At 25.5% G+C, this 26,990-nt stretch overlaps 1 pseudogene; it reads right to left on the reverse strand.

Annotated features, from left to right (window-relative positions):
* Positions 1–17,322: 17,322 nt before the first annotated feature.
* Positions 17,323–19,540, reverse strand: LOC111042487 (annotated as a pseudogene).
* Between the last annotated feature and the right edge of the window lie 7,450 nt (positions 19,541–26,990).

A 26,990-nucleotide genomic window follows, 5' to 3' on the forward strand; every position in this document is an offset into this window, starting at 1 on the left:
ATATTTGAATTTTGAATGAATTATCACAGAATTTAAAAAAATCTTATAAGCACATTCATTTTTATCACTTTAACCGCAATACATTAAAATGTTAAATATTTTGTCTAAGGAATTGTGCTGATGTGTTTTTTTTTTTTTATTAGAATAAATAAATAAATAAAATGATTACACATTTCTGTGATGTAAATATTCTATTTAAATATTGGCCACAAAACTGCGTTTTTATACCCAAGATGATAATGATTTTACAATGACCTTCTAAAATTGGAAATCATAAATAAACAATTTTAAAACAGGTCATCGGTGAGAACTTTGCTAATTCAATTATGCTTTTCGGGCATATTTCTATAATAGTTAACAACCATAAATAAATTGCCTATAACTACATATATGTTCATTACTCAATATACAATAAATTTAATAAACAATAAACATAGATAACAATATGGATACATTGATATGGTAATTATGCATGACGACAATATTAACTTTGTTCAGTCACCAAAGTTTCAGTGATATTAGGCTGGTTGTCAATATACTTGTGTACAGATATCATATGTCGTTTTAAATTTGAATATCGGCTAGACGTCTTCGAACAAAATTGACATTTGAATTTTGGGTTTATCCCACATTCATTATTCATATGATAAGTCAGACTACATTTGTTTTTGTAATTTCGACCACAATGCTTGTTAGGACAATAAAATCTGGTTTCAAATTGTGCAATTCCTGAAATAATGTACAAAAACTTAAGATAAACACCTTAAAAAACATATATAGATCTCATGTTTTAAAATATTGTTAAAAGCAAAAAGAAGCTTGGCATAGACTACAATGCAATCATTGTTATGTCTATTAATTAGTAAGAACCCTGAATTCAAGATTTAGCATTAATAAGTAATATAGGTAGACAAATATCAATTACTTAATTTCAATTTTCATGACTGTCTTCATAAGCTAAAGAGGCAAACACAAAATTGAAAAAAATGTTCAAATCACTTAGCAAAAAAATTGAGTAAAGAAGTCACGGAAAAATTATTTTCTTTCATAGCTATTGTTTTATTTTTACATTTAAAATTTTTTTGAATAAATGTTATCTTAGATTTAAGTCCAATATTGCATGTATTACCTAATATTATAGTTAAAACATGTAGTTAGTATAAGTCCAAATCTATAATTTAGTTCTATTACTAGGCCTAACTGTCTTCTTACAACTTTAAATATTTTTCTTAAACAAGTATAGTTTTTAGTTGATTACATATTGCATTAAAATGTAAGTCTGTATTTTTAAACGTTAGGTTAACACCAAACCCACATGTGTTTATGTGTTTGTTGTCTTCTTACAAACATATAACATAGCAAATTTGCGTTCAGCAGAACCCATTTTGTGTTTTTAATTAAACCATTAGAAAGTATCTAGGGTTTTTTCCTTGGTACACTTTAATTGATATTTTAATTTTAAAGCATGTTACAACAATGTTAAGACCTAAATGTAAACTATTACAACTTTTAAAACTTGCTTAGAAATTCAAATATTTATTTAGGTCCATGATATACCCTAAATAATGTTTTCATCTTTGTGGTTGGTAATTCACTTTAACAATAATGGTAACAACGCAAAATTGGTTCAGCTAAATTAAAATTAAATTTAACTTAAATTAAACTTAAATTTAATACCATGTCGGTACCTAATTACTGTAATTATTAATTATTAAAATGAAGTTGATTGAGTAACAAAATAAGAAAAAAACAAATCACTAATATTTTGTATCGTTGCGATATTATTGAGTTTTTTTAGTTTATTAAATAAATAAATATTTAATATACATGTATAACAACATGGAACCCAACTATTGTATTCTTTATTACTTGTCTTTCTAAAGTTCACATCTGCCCAACATATTAATGTGTATAAATTAAAATATTGAATGCAATGGCCCTAATATTTAATGAAACTCGGATTACTTTAGTATGTACAGTAAATACATAAAAAAATAATCATAAATTTATTTTTAATTATCATATAAGACTAGACAATCTAATAAGATGTATTTAACGTAATGCTGAAAAAATAAATCTCAAAAACATAAACAATTATTATAGTCAAGACAATATCAGAGCATATAATACATATAAGTATCTAATAAATTCTTCATCTTCCTTTAGAATTTAATAGAAATTTAAATGTACACCAATATACATAAGATATTTTAAGATCCTGTCTCAATAAAAATATAAGGTTATATCTAATATTATATCCTATATAATATGTATAACCAGTTCATGTTTTAATATTATTTTTAGATTAAAATAAATAATGCCATGTTTAATATTTTTAACCTATAAGTTCAGTTACTAGCAATTGGATGTACTAAATTTAAAACCATTTTTATTTAAATAAGTAGGTATATTGCAATAATTCAGAATTACAATTTAAAGTAAAAATAGCACCGTTTATTAGCCATTTGTCAACATAATACTGATGATAATAATAATTTAAGATGTATTAATAGTATTAAATAATAGTTATAACAAACAATACCTCTATTGGTATTTTTTTTGGAAAAAAACTCTGTCTTAACAATATTGATGCAAATATATTGTACATAGGTAGTTGATACAATTCAAAATATAAGACAATAATACCGGGTAATTTAAAAAATTTAGATAATTTTACATGGTAATATATTTTGAATTTCATCCAATATTAACATACATTTGTAGGACACAGTGTATACTGTAAAAAAATGTGGCCGTTAAGTTTTATAAATTGTCCATAGAAGCTTAAATCTATTAAAACATCATAATATTATTACACACATTATAATATACCTAATGTAAAGATAATTACTATACATTTTTATTATAAACATATAGAATCATATATGTGAATAAATTAAATAATAAAATGTTTGCTTTAGATTTTTGTATTTATATATAAATAATAAATAAACAGCACTTTCAATAGTAAAATAAAAAAATACCTTAATACACTTATTTATTAATAAATAACACATAATAATATAATAACAACTAAATCTTTGATCACATTAACTTTAACTTAGTTGTAATAAATGGTTTGTATTAAAACCAAAAGAAAAAACAAAATCGTTTTATTGTTATTTAGATCCAATATAGATTTCAATACAGATTCTTAATATTTTCAAGCCGCATAAATCTAATGTTTTGATTAAAAATTTAGCAACACACAGATTTATATATTGAGTTTTGACATTAAAACATAAATATAGAAATTATAAATGTATATAAAGTCATAAGGTAATAGATATAATAATGCAATATTGTATGATTTATTGTTATAAATGTTTAATAAATGATTAAATCTGAAGAAAAATAGTTCTGATTGAGAAAAAGTAAAAATATTATAAGAATATTACAAGAAAATAATCTCATATGCTCGGCATAATCTTATGAACAGCAATCATGTGCTGTTTTAAATTAGACTTAAGAGCACACCGTTTTTCACATAGAGTACACGAATATTTTGGCTGCTTGCCGCACTCAAACTTTAAATGCCTGGTCAAAGAACCCCGGTTCCGATAATTCCGTCCACAGCTAATGTTCTGACAACTGTACACAGTTTGGTACGAAAATAATGAATACTTCGATTGACCTAAAATATGATAAACCACATGTTTATAGAAGGAGAACAATTATTAATAGCTGTGGTGAAACTCATGAGATTACAAGAAGCAAAAATAAATTTTAATTGAAGGCATTTCAGCATAAATTCATCATTACCAGTTCTTGTTAATCATAAGTTTTATTTTGAAGAAATTTACAACAGTTAATGTTAATTACTCTGAGAAGACACATAACATAATATAAAACGAGTATTTAAATGAATACTCGTTTTAAATGATGAATAATAAATAGATTCAACAGATGAATCAAAAAGTTAGGCACATATAAAAACTACAATGACAATATTTTATTGTATGAGTTTTTACTGGTTGTTGAAAAATAGGTAAGGATATCAAAGAGCTACAAAATAAAGATCTTATTTATAGTGATTCAATTTTAAGACAACACTGAATACATGGGAAAATATAGTTATCAACAAAAGTATAAAATAGCTTGATGTAATCTATTTAGCTTAGGTGCTTATTGAGTTATCTTCAAAGGGTTAAAAATCAAAATTGATAAAATAAATGTTTTATTTTATTCTAAAGTATACGACTCTTAAAACACGTTGACTACCATGTGACAGACAGTGGTCATCTGTAATTCTCAAATTTTATACTTTTGTGCTGGCGCTCATAGTTGATTATTACTACCTTGGCACATGACCGACTGATAAACCATAAATTAAAATGGTTTCATATTATTAACATTTCCATATAGTACTACAATAATGTACTAATAACACTAGTACAAACACAGTGTTTTCAAGATTTCAGTCGCTTGGTAACTTAATTATTAAATTTTCTGCGACCACGCAATGATGGTAAAGGTGCGATTGGTTCTATATTGCAGAAGGTCTTGTGTACTTGAACAATATGTGATTTCATGTTCGATTTTTGATAACATTTTTTATCGCAAAATGGACAAAAAAACTTTGGTTGAGTACCACATTCATTTCTTAAATGACATTGCAGAGATATCTTATTTTTGTATGTACGACCGCATCCATTTGGACAACTGATTCGTTCACTGTTTTTAAAAACACCTATAATAATATAAATACAAAATTATTTTTAAAAAAACATAAAATACTAACATCACATAATAGTACTATTTACAATAATGATAATTATGATAACGAAAGTAATAATAATAATAATAATAATAATAATAATAATAACAAATAAATAAACTAAATACTATTGTTGTGTCCAATACGCCTATAAAATAAAAATTATCAAACAAGTTCATAATAATATGTGACAAGCAAAGCATTCATTTTTAGGCTTTTGTACCAACTTTAATATCAAAGACGATAGTTAATGTAATAATGACCATCATTTATCATTAACAAAATATTCCATAAGATTATGCTGATTACATTTCTGGTATACATTTTTATACTAAGCAATTGAAGAAAAAACTAATAATTATTCAATTGCCAACTATTTTTTTTCTTCATATTTTACTTTCTTTTTTGATTGAATATTTAATAATTAGTCCATCATAACGAATATTATAAACAACATGCCCAAAACAATATAATCAATATATGTTTATACATTTACACAGCTCCTACCAGGCTCCACAAAATTAGTTTTTATATTTTAAAAAACTAAATCAAAAATAGTATAAAATATTTTTTGTAGATTGATGTATATTTTGAGGTTTCCTAAATAAATATGTCTAACTGTTATTTAATATTAACACAAGAAATATGAGTAAATATTTGAGGATTTCAGTTGAAAAAGCAATATCTCTTAAAAATAGAAATATGAATGTATAGTACTCTGTAATATAACCATATTTAAGTGAATTGTCTTAGTCGAGGTAGAACGGAGAGTAATTTCTACTATAAAAGTTAAATTATATTTAATACAAAATGATTTATATAATTTTCTTCCTATGGCTTTAGACCAAAGTATATTTGATCTGAGAGTTTAAAATAAATATCTAAGTGATATTAATCTTCTAATAGTTTGTAGCCTCCTTATCTATTCACAAATTTACCAATGGATAATCATAAAATATAAACATAACATCATTTGTTACAGAAAATAAGTATAATTTTAAAAATATATGGCACACTTAAAATCCTAAAATTCTATATGATCATTCACACATGATCACTACCATGGCTAAATAAAATAGTATTTATCTATGATCCAGTACAATCAAAATTAATTTATAACTACAACTTTAATCATATGATGAAAAAAGTTGATAAAAAATAATTTAATGAATTATAGTTATACATAATAAATTTCAAATCCAACAAAATTAACAATATAATTAACTCCATTTAATAATACAGTATACATATAGTACCAAAACATTGATACAACATAACCTACATACAATAATATGTACACTTATTTACGCACAGTAAAAATTACAACAATGTGTGTGTGTACGAGTATAGTTTAAAGGTATAGGAATTTAATTTGACATTAACAAATTATATGTTGATACAATTTGGTAGATAGTTTTGTTTTTTTTATACAAATAAACAGATTGTATTTATAATGAACTATCTTCCATTTAATTTGTAAAATTACATCTAATTTTAACAACTTTGTGCTTCAACACCAAATGACTTTCTAGCTGGAACTTCCTAGCAAATTTCTTTGGACACAATGAACATAAAAAACTGGGTTCCACACCACACTCAAATTTCACATGAGTGTAAACTCCCCGCTTATATTTGTAACTTCGACCACATAAATTTGGACATGGGAAGCGGGAACTAATATCTGTAACATTAATTATTATGTTCGATACTAATACAATTTAGAAAAATTATTTTTTATGCAATACATGCAACTACATAATTAAAAACATCAATTACGTCATCATCAAATATAGATTATCTTAATACAAACATTAAACATTTTTATAAAATACTATACATTGTTCAAAATAAGATCATGACCCAGGGACGACAAGTTTTCATCAGGCGGTGGTCAGATGAGTTGTAAGACACATTCCCTATCAAGTTAACGCCCGAGATCAGTGCTATGAGAATGCCACACTCATGCGCACAACTCGGATGCCGGATCATGATATTATTTTGAACAAAGTATAGATACCTACTTAGTAGTACCTAAAATTTATAAATAATACAAATAATACTACCTAGTATGTACAATTCATAAATTATTAATTAAAAAATGGCAATTATAATCACAAATGCAATAAATTATAAGCTAGGCAGGTAAAATAAAAAAAAAAATAAAAATGTATATAAGATATACATGATTTTTGTTCTAATCATTAAATAGATAATATGTATGATTTAAATGTTTTTGAACTATATAAGAAAATCAATAGATTAAATATAATATTAAACTATGAATGATAGTCCATTATCATTGAAACATTTATTAGATAAGAATGAAAGAATTAATTTATAACAATTTGGGATAAAATTGGGAATAAAATTGATGGAACAAATAAAAATATTTATTAAATAAAAATAAAATACGTGCCTATACTAACTAGTTGTGTAATCAAAAAAAAGTATTTTCATCCATATCAATTTTCAAGTAATATATTATGTACACTGGCCATGTGAAGTTTAAGCCTATATTTATATTGACAACTTTTCATACATATAGAACAAACAAATTTAGGCATCACACCACATTCGTTGTTTAAATGTTGACTCAATCCATTACTTCCTTTATAATGTTTGCCACATAGATTAGGGCAATGGTAACGGCCATTTTTAAAATAAGACTTGAGACTTGTCTTATGGATTACATTTTCACCTATTAAAAAGAACAAATAAAATTAGTTGAAAGCATTTGTTTGTTTGATATTTATATACAAAAATTATTTAAACAATTCTAAAGCCATAAACTGAAATTTTGTCGATTTAAAAAAATAAATAACAGTTATATAAGAAAAACGATGTTGTAAAAAAAGTTCACAAGATTATTTATTTTTTATTTAAAATAAACCATAGATACAATGTATTAATAAAATCACTATATAAAAAGATTTGACACTCATATTTTAATATTTTAAATACAATTATTTACTTATAAATAATTAAACACATCTGAAAGTTGTATAGTGCCTATTTAATTTACTAACTATAATAGTATAACTAACAACATTTTATATAATATTATTTAGTGCGTTTGATTAAAATTTGTCCAAACATAATACTTAATTTAACACATGAATATGAAATATTTAAATACAATGGATGACACTTATTTTAATCATGGTTAATGTTATCAATGTATATTGTTATCCAAAAGTGTAAGTAAGAGATGTATTACATACATACTTTTATTTTCATTTAGTATTATCAATCGCTTTTGTGCAGTACCAAAGTGATAATTTAAGCATTGACTACTGCATTTAAATATAAAGAATTCATTCCATTAAAACTCCATGTTTTACTGCTTTATGAAGTTGAAGAGTTGCTTTACGGGTGAAAATACCATGACATATATCACAAGGAAATTGTTGACCACAATAGTATAATACATGTTTTTTCAAACTACCAACATTTCTGTATTTCCTTTGGCATTTTTCACAATTATACTCTGAAGAAAAAAAACATTAAATAACATCATCAGAATACGTTATAATATAATTCTTAACAATTAAAATCAAATTTCAGTATCAACCACAATAAACAAAGACTATTATTTTGTTATTTAATACTATGTCATATAAATGAAGATGATATCATCCATATGTTCTCTCACTATCTTACAAACAAGAAAGATTAAGGCATTAATCACATAGGAAAAACCCATGAATAGCCAAGTTGTAAATCTATATTTCAGTTCTATACAAATAATAAGTTGTTCAAGTTCCCATAAAAACAAAATAAATATTATAATAAGAATTATTATTCAAACTTAAATTCGCCTCTACAGAAAAGTTGTAAAAATTGAGTTACTCACAGTATTGTTGTGCATGTCAATATACACAGATAATTTTTTTAAAGCATTCCAAAAGAGAATACCCAGTTTCTAGGGATGCTGACTGATGATTACAGCTGTGCTGAACTCCACCTTACCCACTTATGTCATAGCCAAAGCCAATAATACTGTTAGAATTAACCTTATTAAGGTAGGTTTGGTTACTAAACTAGAAATTATCAGTAGACTAGATATTCTCTTTTAGAAAATAGTATACACAATGATTAAATTTAATTAAATAATAGGAAGAACAAAATAATGCAGCCGTGTATAAAAATAAATAAATCATTATGCACAATTGTATTCAGTCATTTAATTTAATAACTACTAGATAGTTTACTATTAGTTATTTTATACAAAATATTTACTTATTGTTTAACATATATTATTTTATTTATTACAAGTTCTTTGGATTCTTATTAAAAACGTTGATATATATTATTATTAAAAAGTGTAGTTATTTTTCTTCTAAATTTACTTAGTATATAAACTGAAAATGAAAAACAATAATTTAATTTCAAATTAATTGTTTGTGAATATTTAGCATATGTGCTTTATACGACACTGGTTGTTTAAAGAATCGTTTGCAGAATTTACAATAGAATTTCGGTATGACACCACACTCATACTTAAGATGATTGTGAATGCCTGGCTTTGTTTTATAAATACGGCCACAACTTTGATTATGACATTGGTATTGAAATTCTCCGTAGCACATTTGTTTCACTGCTATGAATAAATATAATTTAGTATAAAGTAAAATAAAGTAAAATCTATAATATTTAATAATCAAATCATATCAATAAAATGGGTAGTTTTCAGTTTATCAACAAAATAAATATTCAACAATAGTTCAGAATATTAAAGTTGGAGTTCCCCAGGGTAATGACCTCTCTCACCTATATTTCATAAAATAATAATAAAATATACCTACAACAAACCAATACTACCCTAATCTAACACATTAAAAACATGTAAAAAAAAAATAAGTTGTCTATTCATAACAGAACCTTAGAAAACTTCTTTATTATTATTTTTTTTTTTTATTTAAGCTTCGACATATGAAGCCATTAGCTGTAGGTTGTGGTACTGTAGGATTTTGGAACTGTAGGGTTATGGAACACGTGTGTGTTTGTTTGCAAGAATTTCTAGTGGGCACCCGTAGATTTCTGCCATGCCCGGTTGGGGGATGGCGGCCTCTCTCTCTGGACACCGTGACTGCCCGGAGAGAAGTGCCGCCCGTGACCGAGGTTCAAACCGGCGACAGTGAGCGTTGCAACCGACGCGTTATCCACTCGGCCACTCCGCCCCCCTATTATTTTTTTATTTGGACACATGGTTAGTTAATTTTGAGTGGAAAAATGTATAGTGGCTTATATTGCTATATTTGAATTTTTAGATTGTTACAGAGTGCTGTATTTGTTATATACCATGGAGCCTAGGTGATGAGTCTTAGGGTAATTGACGGAAAACTTGGTTATGGAATAATTTTGTGGGCTTGGCTGGGCCCTAAATTTGAAGGTTTTGGTTTGAATGGCCTCATCATTATGTGATTCAGATTTTTGTATATTCTCACATGCCATAAACTAAATTGTAAATACATTTCTAGTAAATAGAAAGGAATACAGCAAGCCATGATTTTACGCATATAATGTAATTTAATATAATATACTTTACAAATCAATGAAAAACAAAAATATAATAAATAAACTAATATAGTAACCTTATTAAAAACAATACTTTTTATGAGATAAGGTAACAAATGTAAGTAATATTTCACTGCTGCTAAAAATGAATATATAACATGTTTATTTATATTTTACATATTTCACAATTGTAAATTAATTATTTTAAATAAATAAATCAAGAATCTATATTGTATCGATGATAATCAAAAAGGATAAAAAAATGTAATATTTATAAAACTAATTTGCTATTGTGATTTGAATATTTGATGACAGAGGAAAATTAAGATTTAAAAATTTGATTAATTGTATTTTATGTCCAGCAACTAGAAATTGTATTCATAAAATGTTTTTCAGATTATGAATAACTCAAGAAATCAAAAATATATATATAAATATATCCTAAGTAGTAATTCATGATTTTTGTGATGGGTATCCATTTGTTTGTAAAAACTATGCTGTTCATCACAAAATTTTTGTTAAGAAATTAAGATCTTTATACTATTCATATTACATCCTGTATATATACAATATTCGAACTTATCCCTGCTGGAGGAGAGGTCATCATCACCTCCATACTTCCAAGCAAAGTGTGAAATCAATACAATTTATAAATTCTATGAACAAAATACAATAATCATAACCTTATTAAAAACAAAACAGTCACATTTTATAAGATTTTACTAATACTTAAAAATGAATGATATAATATAATATATTTAAGTTGCTTTTATGATATATTGATACATTAAATAATTTTAAATAAATTAACTACATTCGGTTTAAAATGAGATGGTAACCTTGGTGGCCAACTACTTGTGAGCATGGGCATGCATTCGTTCCAAAACACTGACTGTCATTAACAAAAACTGATTGCAGCCGAGGTACAATCTCATTTTTAATAGAGTATAAAACCATATTACAATGAAATCATCAATATTTATAAAAGTAATAAGATATTGGTAAGTTATTTTGATTTTGATTTGTTATTGATTAAAATCATGATGTATTTTCATCATGTGAAGCTTATAACTAGATCGTTGTTTGAAAGACCTTTGACATTCAACACAATAAAATTTAGGCAAAACACCACATTCATAACTCTGATGCTGAGTTAATCCTCTCTTGTATTTGTATTTACGGCCACATCGTAAGCAACTGTAAGTGCTACCTAAAACATAAACATTCATGCATCACATTGAAGAGAAAAACCTCATTTTACATTTAAAAAATTTTATTATTTATTCAATCAATGCAACTAAGAAATGTATTACTATTTATCAGATTTTTTTTTTTTGTTTTTATCTAGTAATAATATTTTGCTAAAAAAAAAGAATTATACTTACCTCACACATACACTGTACTCAATTGGTATAGACTTATAGTGATATTTAATAAATATAGAAAAAAAATAGAGCAAGTCATATAGGTACTCAAAGTGCATTTAAAAATTATAGAAAGAATATTCAACAAATATACAATAAACATTCTCAAAAACAAAATATTTACATTTAATAAGATGAGTAAATAACTAAAAAATGATTTTACTTAATACTTAAATGTTAGTAATATACCAATACAATACATAAATATTGTTTTTATTGTACATTTGTTTATTTATTATTTTAAAAACATAAACTAAGAATCTACATTATATTGAAAATCATCAATAAAGGTTAAAAAGAAAGTTATTATTCATAGTAATAATAGTGCATTATTGTGATTTTATAATGTTATTTATTAAAAACATAATGTATTTTCATCATGTGAAGCTTATAATTAGTAGATTGTTTGAAAGACTTATGACACTCGCTGCAATAAAATCTAGGTGGAATACCACATTTATTACTCTGATGCCGAATTAATTCTCTCTTGTACTTGTATTTATTTTCACAACATAAGCAACTATACTTCATACCTAAAAATACATATTCATACATTCAGAAAATTAGACATATTATATACTTCAGCTTTAGGTTCACACTATACTTAGTCAGGTTATGTTTGGTATTTTAGACGTAAATGAAAAAATGTTGGTAACAAGTTATCCAAGTGTTGAAAATACTTCTTTACATGACTGTTTAGTGTGAACCAAGATTAAAAAAAAAAAAATGTTTCTATTTATTTATTTGACCAACACAGCTAAGAAATGTATCAAGTTATAATAATTTTGTTTTTGAGGAAGGGATTAAGCAAAAAAAAAACCATACCCTATACATGCATTATATTAAATTGTTATCAACTTAAAAACAAAACATTTGCATTTTATACGATTTTACTTAAACTTAAAAATGAATAATAAATGATAAGTTTATATTGTGTTAAATTATTTTAAATACATTAACTAAGACTATATTGTATTGCAAACCTTCAATTAAGGTAAAAAAGTTATTTGTTAATATCATATTGTATTCTCAGCATATGATGTTTATATAGTGAGTAGATTGTTTGGAAGACTTTTAAAACAGTCTACAATAAAATGTAGACATAACACCATATCCATATCTCTGATGGTTAAATTATCCTCTCTTGTATTTGTATTTATGGTCACATCATATGCAACTATATGTGATACCTACATCAATTAGACATATTATGCACATAGGTATTATTATTAGACCAACATAATTAAGAAATGTATTATTTAATGAAGGAAACTTTTTAACCTACAGAATCAAGAAGTCACAGGATCTTAAATACAGTAGATTACTATTAACTTCAAATGCATAAAAGGAAAAGGAAATTCCGATATATTTGAAATTTCTTATGAGAATACAAATAATAGAAACTTTGTTTTTTAATTTCAAGAGATTAATTACTTCTTTTAAGGACTACAGCTTTACACAATTTTCTCAATTACAACAGATTACATTCTTCTTTAAAATTTAATGGATTGGTATATTACAATGAACAATTTCAATAAAATTCACGTTTCCGTGTCCACCAGACTAATCCTGATTGAGATGTCTCACATTAATGATTAATGTCATCTGATTAATCATAGAAAATGCATACTTAGGATAAAAACTTTAATACTTTTTTTTAAATGTCTTGTTTTATTTTTAAATTAAATAAAATTGACAAATAAAACTATGCAAAATAAACTATATACATTAGCACATTCTTTAAGATATCATACTTTCATAATATTTTTTAATTTGGTACCCATAAGAGCCCCTCAATCTGTCGCCTTTGGGACTGGGGTTGTGGTCGGAAAGCACATTTTTGGAAAAGTCAAATTATCAGACTTCACTAGACGAGACATTCAGCAGTATATTTTGAACCTAGATCTATAACAATTTCTTTAAAAATATGTTGTTGTTCAGTTGATATTTGATCTGGTCACTTTCAGTAATAATTTCCAGCCAAGAGCTTTGTAGCGTGTCAGGTTTCAGTTACTCCCATGAATCAACAATTGTCTAGATAGCATCTTTGATGTTCAGGGATTTCATATAGATTCAAATATGTTACAACCTTAAATAATACTACAATAATACTAGACGGATTAATCGAAGGTTGATCATCAAGGTGGATCAGACGAGTGTGGACGACAGGTGTTCTACTGTATTTCATAAAAATGATTTCATGCCCGATGTAGATATTTAAAAAATGTTATAATTTAATTGTATTAAATAGGTACATTGAGTATAGGGTTTAAAAAAATCTGTTATCAGTTTATCACTAAATTAATTTCTAAGTACTTAGTAATGTTTAGGAAATCACAAATAAATACATAACATAACATATAATAATAAAATAGCTACATTCATACTATATATTATTTTAAATTATGTCCAAAATGTAATACATTAAATTGTTCTTTTACTTATGACATTATGGCATAATAATAGTTAGGTTACATTAGTAATAACTGTAAATTCACATAGTTTTTATCTATTAAAGTGCCCGAGGATAATATAGATTTGTTATATTATTGTTAAATTAAAACTAGCCGCTTAACAGTTTCTTCTTAATGTGAATAGAGTATAGTAAGAATATAACAGTAAAATACAATAAGTCTTTTTAAATTCAGAAACAAAAGAAAGGTAAAAAAAATTAAATATATTAGTTATAAGGTACATAGTAAAACAAAATATTGAATTGATATTCGTCTTCTGTATTATTCAGATTAATTAAATAGATTCTTTATTTATTCAAACTAACATATTTTAGGCAATCATATAACTGTGTTTTAGTATTAAATGTTTCTTGAAGTTTGAAGGATAGTAAATGCATTTTCCACAAAATTTACAAACAAACTGTGGTTCTTTGTTACATTCATATTTGATATGAGTTACCATAGTGGTTTTATGACGATAGGTTCGGCCACACTGTGGACAAACATTTCCAGTAACATTATCACCAGAATCTTTTTTTTTAGTGTTACCACGATAATAGTAATTAACTGTAAAAAAAAAACAGTAATTACAATAGATGATATATACTTTATTTTAAACATAACAAAATAAAATGAAGTTTAATCTTCTTTTGAATTATAAATATGCACACGTGTTATGTAGTTTTTTTCAATAAGCTATCATCAAAAATAACAATCTACTTTTTGGATTTCATATGTTTATGATTCATCGCACTTTAAAAAGCTTTAAACCATTGGAATAATATCAACATTAAGTGATCATAATGAACAAAGAAACAGATGGAGTGTATTCTGGAAGCACAAATTTCTACAAAATGTTAAAGGAAAATTGTTTAAATATTACCTATATGTTTGTAACTCATATTGGTTGATTTATATCCACCCCCTCTTAAAGTAAAAAAAGGTTTATGACTGCACTATTTACACTGCACAGTATTGATTGTTATGTTAGTTGTTGGTTGAAGCCTAGGGGCCCAGGCCCTTCTCAGACATATTATTTTCCAAATTTTTTGAATGATTCTACAGATCCTGATACTTCAAATCACATGAATGTCTGATAATATAATATATTATTATAAGTATCATTCTGGAGTGCACAAACCATAGAGTAATTATTATTTACTGTTACTCTATGGCACAAACTGAGATATTACTATCTTAGTTCATGGTGGACAGCGATTCCAATATTGTAATTTTACATTAACAAACAATTGTCGCCCTTCCCCCTCAGATATTTGCCCTGGCTACGTGCCTGGGATGAAGACTACTAATATATTGAAGGTATATATGTTTAACATCCTTTTCTAATATATATTGAGCTTAACAAAAGAATTTGTTATATAGAATATTCTATTAATAAAAGATAAATATAAAGGAACATAATAATAAAAAACATAAATTTAAACAAAATATTTTATTTTATTTTTATTTTAAGGGCTGTCTTTTTATACATACATAGAAATATACAGATTGTACTTACATTTATTTAAATAAAATTGTGTTTAAAAGTATATACAATTCGATTTCTTAAAAAATATTAATTTAGGTAGTAAAAAATTACATAGTTCATTATTGATATATTTCATAATGGTACAGAAGCTAAACCTTAGGTGATGTTTTTCATGATATTTATTAAAGCAGTTAATAATAGTTAAGCATATAAGCCATATATGGTTGGTGTAAAAATATCAGAAATTTACACATTTTAATTGATAATTAGTTGGTAATTTATCACATATTTTATATTTTTATACGACATAAAAAGGCAAAAGAGGAACATGAAACCCTTACCCCTTATAAGTATCAAGTATAAAGGAACTGTAAAAAAAATTTAAAAATTCAAATGAATATAATTTTTATTAGGTAAAAAAAAACTGAAAACTTAGAAATTATGTATAACATATGTTTATATATTTACATCTGCACAAAAACAAAATAACATTTTTCACTTAAAGGTAGTGAGACTTCTAACACATAACAAAGTTAAAATCCTACCTCAGTTAGTTTAAACATTTTACATTAGACTGAACATTATATTCATAAAACTGAATGATATAACAATCAAATTAATTGTTATGTTTGCACATGGCAATTGAGTAGGTCACTAAAAATAGATATAATATGTGTCAATTTCTAATTCAATGATAAATTATTTCTAATCATTCAAGATGCTAAGAACTGGTTGAATCTATTTTTAAAGACCATTTATGTTATATAATATCTATACTATAATATTATTTTTTAAATTCAGTAGCTTGAAAAAAAATTTATTTTATTTATGTAGTTTAAATACATATAAATCTATCCTCTAGTTATAAGTCAATACCAACCCACCACAGAATGGTGTTTTGTTAAAATATCCATTTTTATCAAAATATCAAACAAACACTAGAAAAGTTATGGCTGAAAAGATATTTTCATACAATTTTCAAGCATTTTCATTTTGATGGGAATAACTCGAGTTCTACCAATATTGAAAAAATCGTAAATATCCCTCTTGGGGTTTAATTCTGAATAACAAACTAAAATAAAATTGATTTTGTCAATAAGTGGTGTAGTGCTAGTACCTGATACCATTGATTATAAATACAATTACAATACTTTAATGATAAAGATCACTCACTGTGGTACAAAAAAACTGTTTAGCTAAATTTACTAGTGATCCTGGTTTTGTTGTCAAGAACTGACTATATGGTGTATCTTATAACCTGGCTGCCTAGTCAGTTCTGGATACCAAAACCAGGATAGCTAGTAAATTAATAGCAACAATTATGAACAGCAATCTATAGTATTCATAATCAATGCTGATACCAATATATATTAATTGACAAACAGTCGGACACCAGAAATATATAATGATTAATATTTTTTTATAATAACAAGAATTCTATATATTAATGATATAACACATCTTCTATAAATCATATTTTATTATTAATATTGTTTTGAACATATTATGTATTTAAAACTTTTTTTCAACTTTTAAGGATCAAAATACCTAATTTACATTTTGGGTTAAGGTCTAAAGGTCTAAAGGTTTATGTAGGTACAATAGCATTGATAACGTATCACAATATAAATACAAACAAAACCATTTTTGAAATAATAAACATACCTATTAAGTACTGTTATTTAAAACATTTTAATTTAATTTAATAATATGAACAATATAGCTATTGAATAGATTACAATATGTATAATGTATATAAATAAAATAATAATTATAAAAATTTTAAATAAATCAGTCACAAGATAAATCTTAAACCATGATAACTTAATATTTCAATATTTTGAAGGATTTAAATATAATTAATATGCATGACATCCTAAGATTAAAACTATTTATAACTTAATAAAAATATTTTATTAAAAAAACACTCAAGTACCGATTATTATTTATTAGCACCTAGCTAAATTTGTTTAAATATTTAAATCTACCTAAATGATCAGCATGTTCAACAATCATATAGACATAGTTGATGAATGTTTTCCATAAATATGAGATTTCAATGTAAAGTTATATCTACATTTTTTTGGACACCAAGGACATTGATAAGATGGTTCGATGCCACATTCATTTTTCAAATGTCTATGCAAATTTCTTAAATGCACATACGACTTTTCACATTTTGGACACTGAAACTGGCCATCCCCTTTGAATAAAGAGTCAATCATTGATCCTATTGAATAAATACTAAGTTAATAACAACAGAATATTAAAAAATATATATTTATATATATTATTATACAATAAAAGTATATATTATTCAATATCATCTTTGAAATATTTACAAAATATTGATGATTTACATCTCTTGAACAAATAAAAAAATTCTTGTTGGTTATTCGTTAATAGGCAGCAACTTAAACAAATGTATCTATTCACTCAATGTGCTTTGCCTCTGATTATTGAAAAAAATAAGCTTATTAACTAATATTTATTTGTTCAAAATATATTTTAAGCAATATAGTTGGTTAGATACATGATTAATAAAATAACAGTAAATCTACATGTGTTTGTAAATAAAATATTAATAAAAAAAATTATGTAAATAATAATAATAAAATATCTTAACATCCACGGTATTAACTACATAAGCAAAAAGAAAGCTAAAAGCAATAATATTAAATTAACAATTTAATAAAAATCTAGATAAATTTTAAATATTTTATTAAAATACCTGGTGTATATTTTTGTTTTTTTAATAAGTTAAATTTACATAAGAGTATTTTTGAATATAACAAAATTGTTATCAGTCTGTTAAATAAACAAGGAAGTATGATAGTCCATACTCCATTTTTAAAGCTCAAGCTAAACCTCGTTTAATATTTATTGTAGTTTTAATTTTACAATACTGTTTTTTACATAGGAATTCAAATAATTTTCCATACATTTCAGGAGATCAAATTAGTTTCTACATTACATAACATTCATGATTTTACAAGCAACTAAGTAAGCTGAATTTTCTTTTTGAATACCTATTTAAAGCTAATTAATTATAATTTTTAAGACACAACAAATTTTTAGTCACATTTTCAATAAATATTATGGGTAATATTTTATTTATGAATAAAAATTTAATGGTATCAATGTATTAATGAGAGCTGGACTGAAATCTCAGTAACTTATTAATACTATAGGTTAACTATGGATATTGAGTTTATTAAAGAACTGATACTAAAACCAATATATATATATATTTCAATACTGTTGGTGAATGTATGATTTTATTAATTGGTTTTGAACAATTAACAATGACATTTAGAGTTTAACTTTCTGTCCTGAAATATCAGTCTATGGACTAAATATATTACCTAATTTATACCAGGAGTCTTGAAACTATAGCTCGCCAACAACTTTATACTGAGTAACTGCAGCCAATTATCCAAAAATAAATTATCCCTAGATGTTTTTGTTTATTTCTTATGATATACATATTATAGTTAAACGTTCAATATTCAACAAAACTAAATTTTTTTTAATTTGGGAAAAATAAGCCACATTAATTTTAAATTGCTCTTAAGATTTCTATAAGCAATGCCACAATGGTATGATGTAGCAACTGATAAGTACTTATATTTATTTATTATGTTCATTACATTTTTATTTGCTATAAATCTAATTATTGTTAATGTAATTACATATACAAAACTTATAGATGTTTTCTAGAGTTTTTAATTTGTACACGACCCTCAAGCAAAAAGTTTGGAGACCCCTGCTCTATATGCAAGTAAATCAGTTTGGAACTTACATAGGTTAGCAGGATTTTTTTGATGGGCGAGCAGAATAATTTAAATAGAGGTAACTTTTACTTATAAAGTCATACACAAAAATTATTCACATCACTGTTACCAGTTAAAAATATATATTTAAATTTGAATATTTTAAATTTTACCTGCAATTAATACTTATAATAATATTTGTAAATAAATCCAAAAATTTGAAGTGGGATTTATTTTTTTAGGGTGTACAGCTTCACATCTTGCATACAGGATGCACATATCTATAGGAACATGTATTGGAAAAAAAGAGTTATTGGTTCCATCAACTTAAATAATAATTAAAATTACGGATTATACATAGACAAATGGTTGTGGTTTTGGCGTTTATGCGTGACAGAGCTGATCAAGGTGGTACATCGTATACCGCGCATGCTCACTAGATGATGCAATAACTGTATATTATAATATATTATACAAATTGGCATGACCGCACCACACAACCCTGCCAGCCAGGCAAACTCCGTCTATCAGTATAATGTTAATGAGGTTATACCTGATCTTGGTATTTGTACAACAGAAAAAATGGATATTTTTTGTCAATATGTTTTTTTTATTGTTATTTGATCACTTTTTAAAAGTATTGCCAATATCAATAACGATCAATTTATTTAAAACTTTTAAATATAAATAATGACCACATAAAATAATTAGTTTTGTTACTAAGCACAACTTTATGATAATATAAAAACATTTTTCTTAAAATCACAAAAATTGACTTAGAAAATTAGTATAGCAAAATAATTGGATTATTCTGTATAAATATCAATTAAAATCAGGGCTACTAAACTTATTGCAATTTTGAGCTGAAAAACATATTATTAACAAGTTGTTAGATGGGTCACAAGAAACTGTAGATCAGACTAATCATAATTTAACTTTTTAGGTATATACTTTGACTCCTTTTGCAAATTATATTCACTAAACCATTTGATTTGAGTTTACATAAATTATAATAGTTATATAATCCATCTAGTACACATGTTGTTACAATTACATATTTTGGCTATGTAATAAAAATATTTCCTGTCTAGGTATAAATAAAATAACAACTATTTAATTTGGTAAGTGGCCATTTATAATAACATAATATAACAAACAAATTATACAATATACAAAAACCTTAATAGTAAAGATCAGCTGTTCTTAAACTTTTTTTTTAGCGTACCACTCATGTGTATTATTAATATGTCGCGTAACATTTTCTGTTTCCATGTTCAAATACAGTTTAAAATATTCATTCAATTACTCTCCTTTCTTCCACTTTGTGGCCTTTTGCGTATGTAATCTTCCGAGTACCGTAGTTTGAGAACAGCTAGTATAGATAATAATTATCTACATTTAATATTTTATCTATTTATTAGGTTGATTGTTATTTAATTAAGTATTTGTTATTATACATTAAGATTATTAAAACATTTTAAAAATCAGATACTAAGTAAGAAGGTACGTTTTAGTAGGTATGTTCAAATAAATAGTAATAACCCTTAGAGGATAAAGATTAATACTGAAAATCATTAGATAGTAATACTTAGTATCAATATGAAATATTTTCAATCGAGATTCAATGTCTTAAATTAAAACTATAGTATTACCAAATAATAATAGTTCATTCTAACTTATTTTAACTAGCACATTTGAATAGATTAATGGAAATATAAGGGTATGTAAGCAAGGAAAACATACACCACCTTTTATGTCCATAAATAATGAAAGTATTTAAACTCAAGATATAGAATGATTTATAATTTACATCATTAAATATTTATGTAACTGAGAGAAGTAAAATTCTTGGGTTGATATTTAAGAAAATATTCTACTTAAACTGGGTTGTAAAACAAACAATAAACAATAACTATTTTTTAAATTGTAAATAAAATAAAGGATTGTAGCAATATTAATATTAGGAAAATTACTCTCAATGTTATTTCTTTATTCAAAGATGTTATTTATTAGTGATTACTGATAATCAATAAAAATGAAAGTGACAATTTCAAATCGTATAAATGATACTTAATCGTAAAAACACAACATTACATAACTATTTGAGTTTTATAATTTTACACTTGAGAAATGTATTAAGAATACCATCATTAACAAGCAAGTACTAGTATATAATTAAAACATAATATCAATACAATTTTTACACATAATAGTTATGCTTACGTACATAGGTACTTTATTTATATTAAATTAAGTTGTTGAAAAACCTTTCTGTTCAGCACAAAAAAAAACGTTTATTTAAATTAAATAAATTTGTTCATAACAAATTATAATATACCTACTAACTTATTCAAACTACAAAATATTTTTTGGTTGACCACCTAGTTGACTATATTTTTTTGGGAGAGGGGGGATATATTATTTTGAGAACTTATTTTGATTACATCACTAAAAGCTTATAAACTAAACATACCTTTACTATTGCTCGATGTGGGATGAAACTTGACAGTTATTATAAAATCTGATCATGCCATAGCAGTTTCCCACTGAAAACAATACATATAATTAGTTATAAAAACAATCAAGTTAAAAAATATATAATATATAAAAATAAATACATTTTTAAATTTAAAACAGTACACACAATATAAGTTCTTGCGATATAAAGTATTTTATGTACTCAACCAAATAAGTAAAATATTGAAATAAGCTACTTTATTTGTATTAAAATAATTACCAGCAATAGAGTAATCCAATATATTTACATAGGTATTCCATTCTAAATCCAAAAACATCTTGGCATATCCCATTAATTTCACTGTTATCAATTTTGTTGTAGGCCAGACAAAATAAAAAGAAAAACAATAGTTGAACTGATTGAAGACTATTAAGAATATTTTATATTTTTCTAATTAATGCCAATAATCTGATGTCTATGATTATGAAAAAATAAAAATTAGGTATAAGATATTATGTTTTGTGCTAGTGAAGCTATTAACATTTTTATCAGATAAATGAATTTTATAGTTTCAAATTTATAGCAATCACATAGACTCAGTACCATGTAACTTGAAAAGTAAAATATATAATTTTATAAATAAATGTGCACGTCGCACGAGTCGAACAATAAAATAGACAGGCAAATTGAAATAAAAATAAATAGATAAACAATCCATTAGATATAACACGATAAACTTTAACAATATTGCACAATACGTTTGAATAATTAAAATATAATACATAAGCTAAGCACAGCGGTTAATTAAACATACAAAACCGATAATGAACTGAAAATTAATAGTCTTCAATAAAAAAAATATTAACATCTTGAAATAAAACGGAATTGACGGAAAACCTGCATTAAATACTACAACTGAGTACTGACTATCGAGCAGTATCGTCTATCTGACCATCGGCACTGACAACACGCGGGCAAAATAAAAACAATTGATAATATGATAACTGATCATATTATCATTGAATGTAGACCCCACTAGACCCATGTTTGTTTATAGCATAGACCTTATACACGTCCAGGATGTCGCTAATAACGTCTTCCCCTTTCGACCTGTCGGCTGTCCAATATTTTATTTTAATTTTAATTTTATCTCATTTGGTTATTGAATTGATCTCGAATCACGATGTATTGCAATAGAGCCAGATTGTAAATAAACCTTCTTTTGTAAGAAAAAACAGAACCTAACCTAGAAATACCGTTTTCAAATAGATAAGCCGTTTTATTTTAACTTAGTGAAGTTAAAAATTAATACACTGTGTATTGATTGATGGATGATATGTGGTTTTTAAATTTTTTTTTTTTGTATTTGCCATCACCCTTTTTAGGGTAAAAATAATGCTTCAATTTTCTACTAAAGCATTTTTTCTCGTAAAAAAATGAATTTAATTGGGTACTTAGAGAGGTGAAAAGTAAAAATTATCAGTACCTAGTTTTCATCATTAGGTAAAACTTAGATTTATCCGCAAAACCAGTTTTTGATAATATCTATTAGTTTAATATAAAATAGTTTTTCGGTGTAATTATAATATAAATAACCGGAGAAACATGAATTTTTCACAAAACTTTAATATTAGTCAAAATATTTTGACTTTTTGAGTTATTTTTGGCTGTGGGAATAACAAAAAAAAAAATTTTTTTATAAGTTAATACTTATAGATTTTAATAAGCATTTTATTTTTTTTTATAAGCTTTCTTTCCAATAAAAACGCTTGTTTATAGCCGTTTAAGGGAGTTGACACGGTGGATATACAGATTAGGTAGGTACCTAGTACCTACCTATTTTTGTAGAAGTCTACCGTTCCCCGTTGGTCTTTACAACTTAGTACTTACTGCACTTCAGTGGGATAATTTAGGTAAAATAATAATTAATATTTTAAGTACATCATTATAGAAGTAAATAATCAATATACCATAGGGCATTGGGCAACAGTCAATAATAGTACACATTATAATACATTTATTATAGTATCTATACTTAGTTATTATTATACGATTTATATGATAAAATATTGGTTTGCATAAAAGTATACAATATATTAAACACATTAATTATATTATGTAATATAAAATATTTATTATTTTATAAATTAAAAAATATATATTTATAACACACGTACACAAGATACAAAGTACCTATATGATATGCACTTCTACCAACATTTGTATCATGTATGGTATAGATAAATGTTTTATGTTATATATTGATGACTTTATGTACGCATCCCATGTGTGTTTTCAAATGCACTTTTTGCCTGAAGAGCTTATTACAAAACGGGCAACTAAACTCAGGTGGAACATTATCGCAACTCATAGTATGACTCTTCAAATGATGTTTGAGTTTGAAAGTACGGGTGCAATTCTTGCAAGTGAATTGCGGCTGTACTCCACACTCGTATTTCAAATGGCTGGCTAATGAATGTTTGTTTTTGTAGCTACGACCGCAATTTTGTGGACATGGCCATTTATGGTTGGAAAAGTGACCTAAATTAACACATTATGTCATTATCTGTTTACAAAACAGGTTTTCATAATAGAATATGTATATTGTATTAAGTATCCGGAAAATTCCTTTATATTTTGTACTGTTATATCGTATGAACTATTGTTAGTCTATTTTCGTAAGTTTCATGATAAATGCATTATTATATACTTAAAAAAAGATAAGTAGTTTGCTGATGATGCTAGTAAGTAGTAGAGTGGGTAGGTACATGATTATGAAAAGTAGGTATAGTGATTACTGATTAGTACTATAATAGGTACTAGGTAGTATTGTATTAAGAGTTAAAAAGCTCTTGGGTCTTGATTATTTAACGGTTATGTTTAGTACCTAACATTAAAAAAAGTAATATGCACCTAACTATGGCCTAACTGCCTAAGCCTATTATAGGTAAGTTCCTAAGTAATAAAAAACAAACAAGTTTCGACATAATAGTTAGGTAGGCAATAGGCATGTACATTCAATTTATACATGGTTTAGTGCATAGCTGAATTCCCGAGATGTTCATCATAAGCATAACAATCATATTAAAAACATAAATATTAAGTAGGTATCTACTTATTATTTCCTTTGTACAACAACTGTAAAAGACTTCTCTCTCTAATGCCTTAACTGCAAATCAACCAAAATGTAATTAGAAAAATTCTAGAAACTATTATATGAAGGTAGATCTTAAATAGACCTACATTTGAGTATAACTAGAAGTAAATATAATTACTATGGTAGGCGTTGAAAATAAATATTTTTAATTGATTTCTAAGGTTGGTAACCCATAAAAATGGTTTACACATCAGCATATATTAAATTTGGAATATTTTTTTATAGTAATAAACACAATTATACTTATACTAGCTGTCCCGTCACGGAGTTGCCCGTGTATTATATAGCTATATAAAAAAAACCCATTTACCCCTTTTTGGATTTTGAAAAATCCTTTCAAAAAAAAAAATAATAATAATAATAATATTTACAAATTATTCTAATGATTCTATACACATATTGTTATTAAAAAATGATAATTATAATTTGAATAGTTAATTATTTTGATTGTGTAGACACATATGAGCGGCTATAAGTGTAACTTAGTCGACAGCCACCTTGTTAGGCAATGTACTAAAATTCAATTTGATGCATTCTTAAACCTAAGCTGCCCGATTAACCAATAGCAACCAAAAATTTTAAAAAAATACCAAGTTCTACTAAAAAGTTAAGAAAGTTTAGTGGAAATTTAGTTATTAATCAAAATAAACATGCAAATTGTATACCTATACATATATTGTATGGCACGGCGGCCATAAGGATAAGGTGACTTACGTTTGTTTAAAATTTTAAGCGTGATTACTTAAACTAACCTGATGAACAAACACTTATCAAAAAAATCACTATAACATTTTTCAATAATTTTCCGATTGATTCCACCGTGAAATGAGCACTAAAAAATTATATATTAACTGTTGTATACCATAAATAGAATATAGATGGATCTGTTTTAAATGATAATCGATAAGTGTGATGCCTCGACTAAGGGAAACAGGGATTTATTTTTATATAGGTACCTAGATAGATATAGATAGATTGTAGAATTTTACTTCTCGGAACAATTCATATTTATACGCCGATGAAACACATAGTTAGACGGACAAAAAGTTATGGTTGCATGACGCTATGGAACCCACAGGTCGCTGTAAAATATATATATAGATATACACTTTCTACATAAACAATTTATTTTTACCGATTTCAACCCTTTAACATTTTGTAAATCGGGCGACGTGATGTCACTTAGAAAAGGTTTTTTTTTATGAGCTTCTTGTATATACAATTATAGCTCTACAGACCTACAGTAAGTACTTAGAAAGGTTATGGAACAATGCTTTGAAAAAAATTGGAAAAAAGTTTTAAATAGCAAATATCACAAAATTGGTACACAAGAAGGCCTAATCTTTTATATATATACAAGGATAAATATAATACTGGCAGTGAAAACTATACACGAACTAAAGAAGATTATTTTTGAAATGATAATAATTATTAATAAATTATAACACTTGTAACATTGAATGACTATCAGCGTTCATAAACACAAAATATAATCGCTCTAGCAACCATTTAGTTACCTACGCTTGTCTACTAAACGTAAGTATAGCTATAGTCTATAGGTACCCAAAAAAAAAAATTAAATATGATGCTTTGATAGAAATTATAGAAAAAAATATCTGACACCTCTGAAAAATGTAGCAATACAAATATACAAGTATACCATATAATATACACTTTACAGGTAGGTATATGCAATATAAAATATTTATTATTATATTATAAATTATAAATTATAATCATAAAATATTTATAATATAAGTTCACATAGTAATGATAGTATAAGTAATAGGTACAGTCGAGTTTTGATATCTCAAATTTTAAAGGGCACGAAAACATTTGAGTAATTAAGGATTTCAAGATTCAAATGATAGAGACTCGACTATAATATAATTTCCACGTATATACCTAGATGGCTACATGAAGCTACATTAGAGTATATTTTATCATGCATGGACACATTTAGAGTTTGTAGGTGGTTGGTTTCTTCTACCTACATTATAAT

The sequence above is a fragment of the Myzus persicae genome, unplaced genomic scaffold (assembly GCF_001856785.1).
Source record: "Myzus persicae strain clone G006 unplaced genomic scaffold, MPER_G0061.0, whole genome shotgun sequence".
NCBI lineage: Eukaryota > Metazoa > Arthropoda > Insecta > Hemiptera > Aphididae > Myzus > Myzus persicae.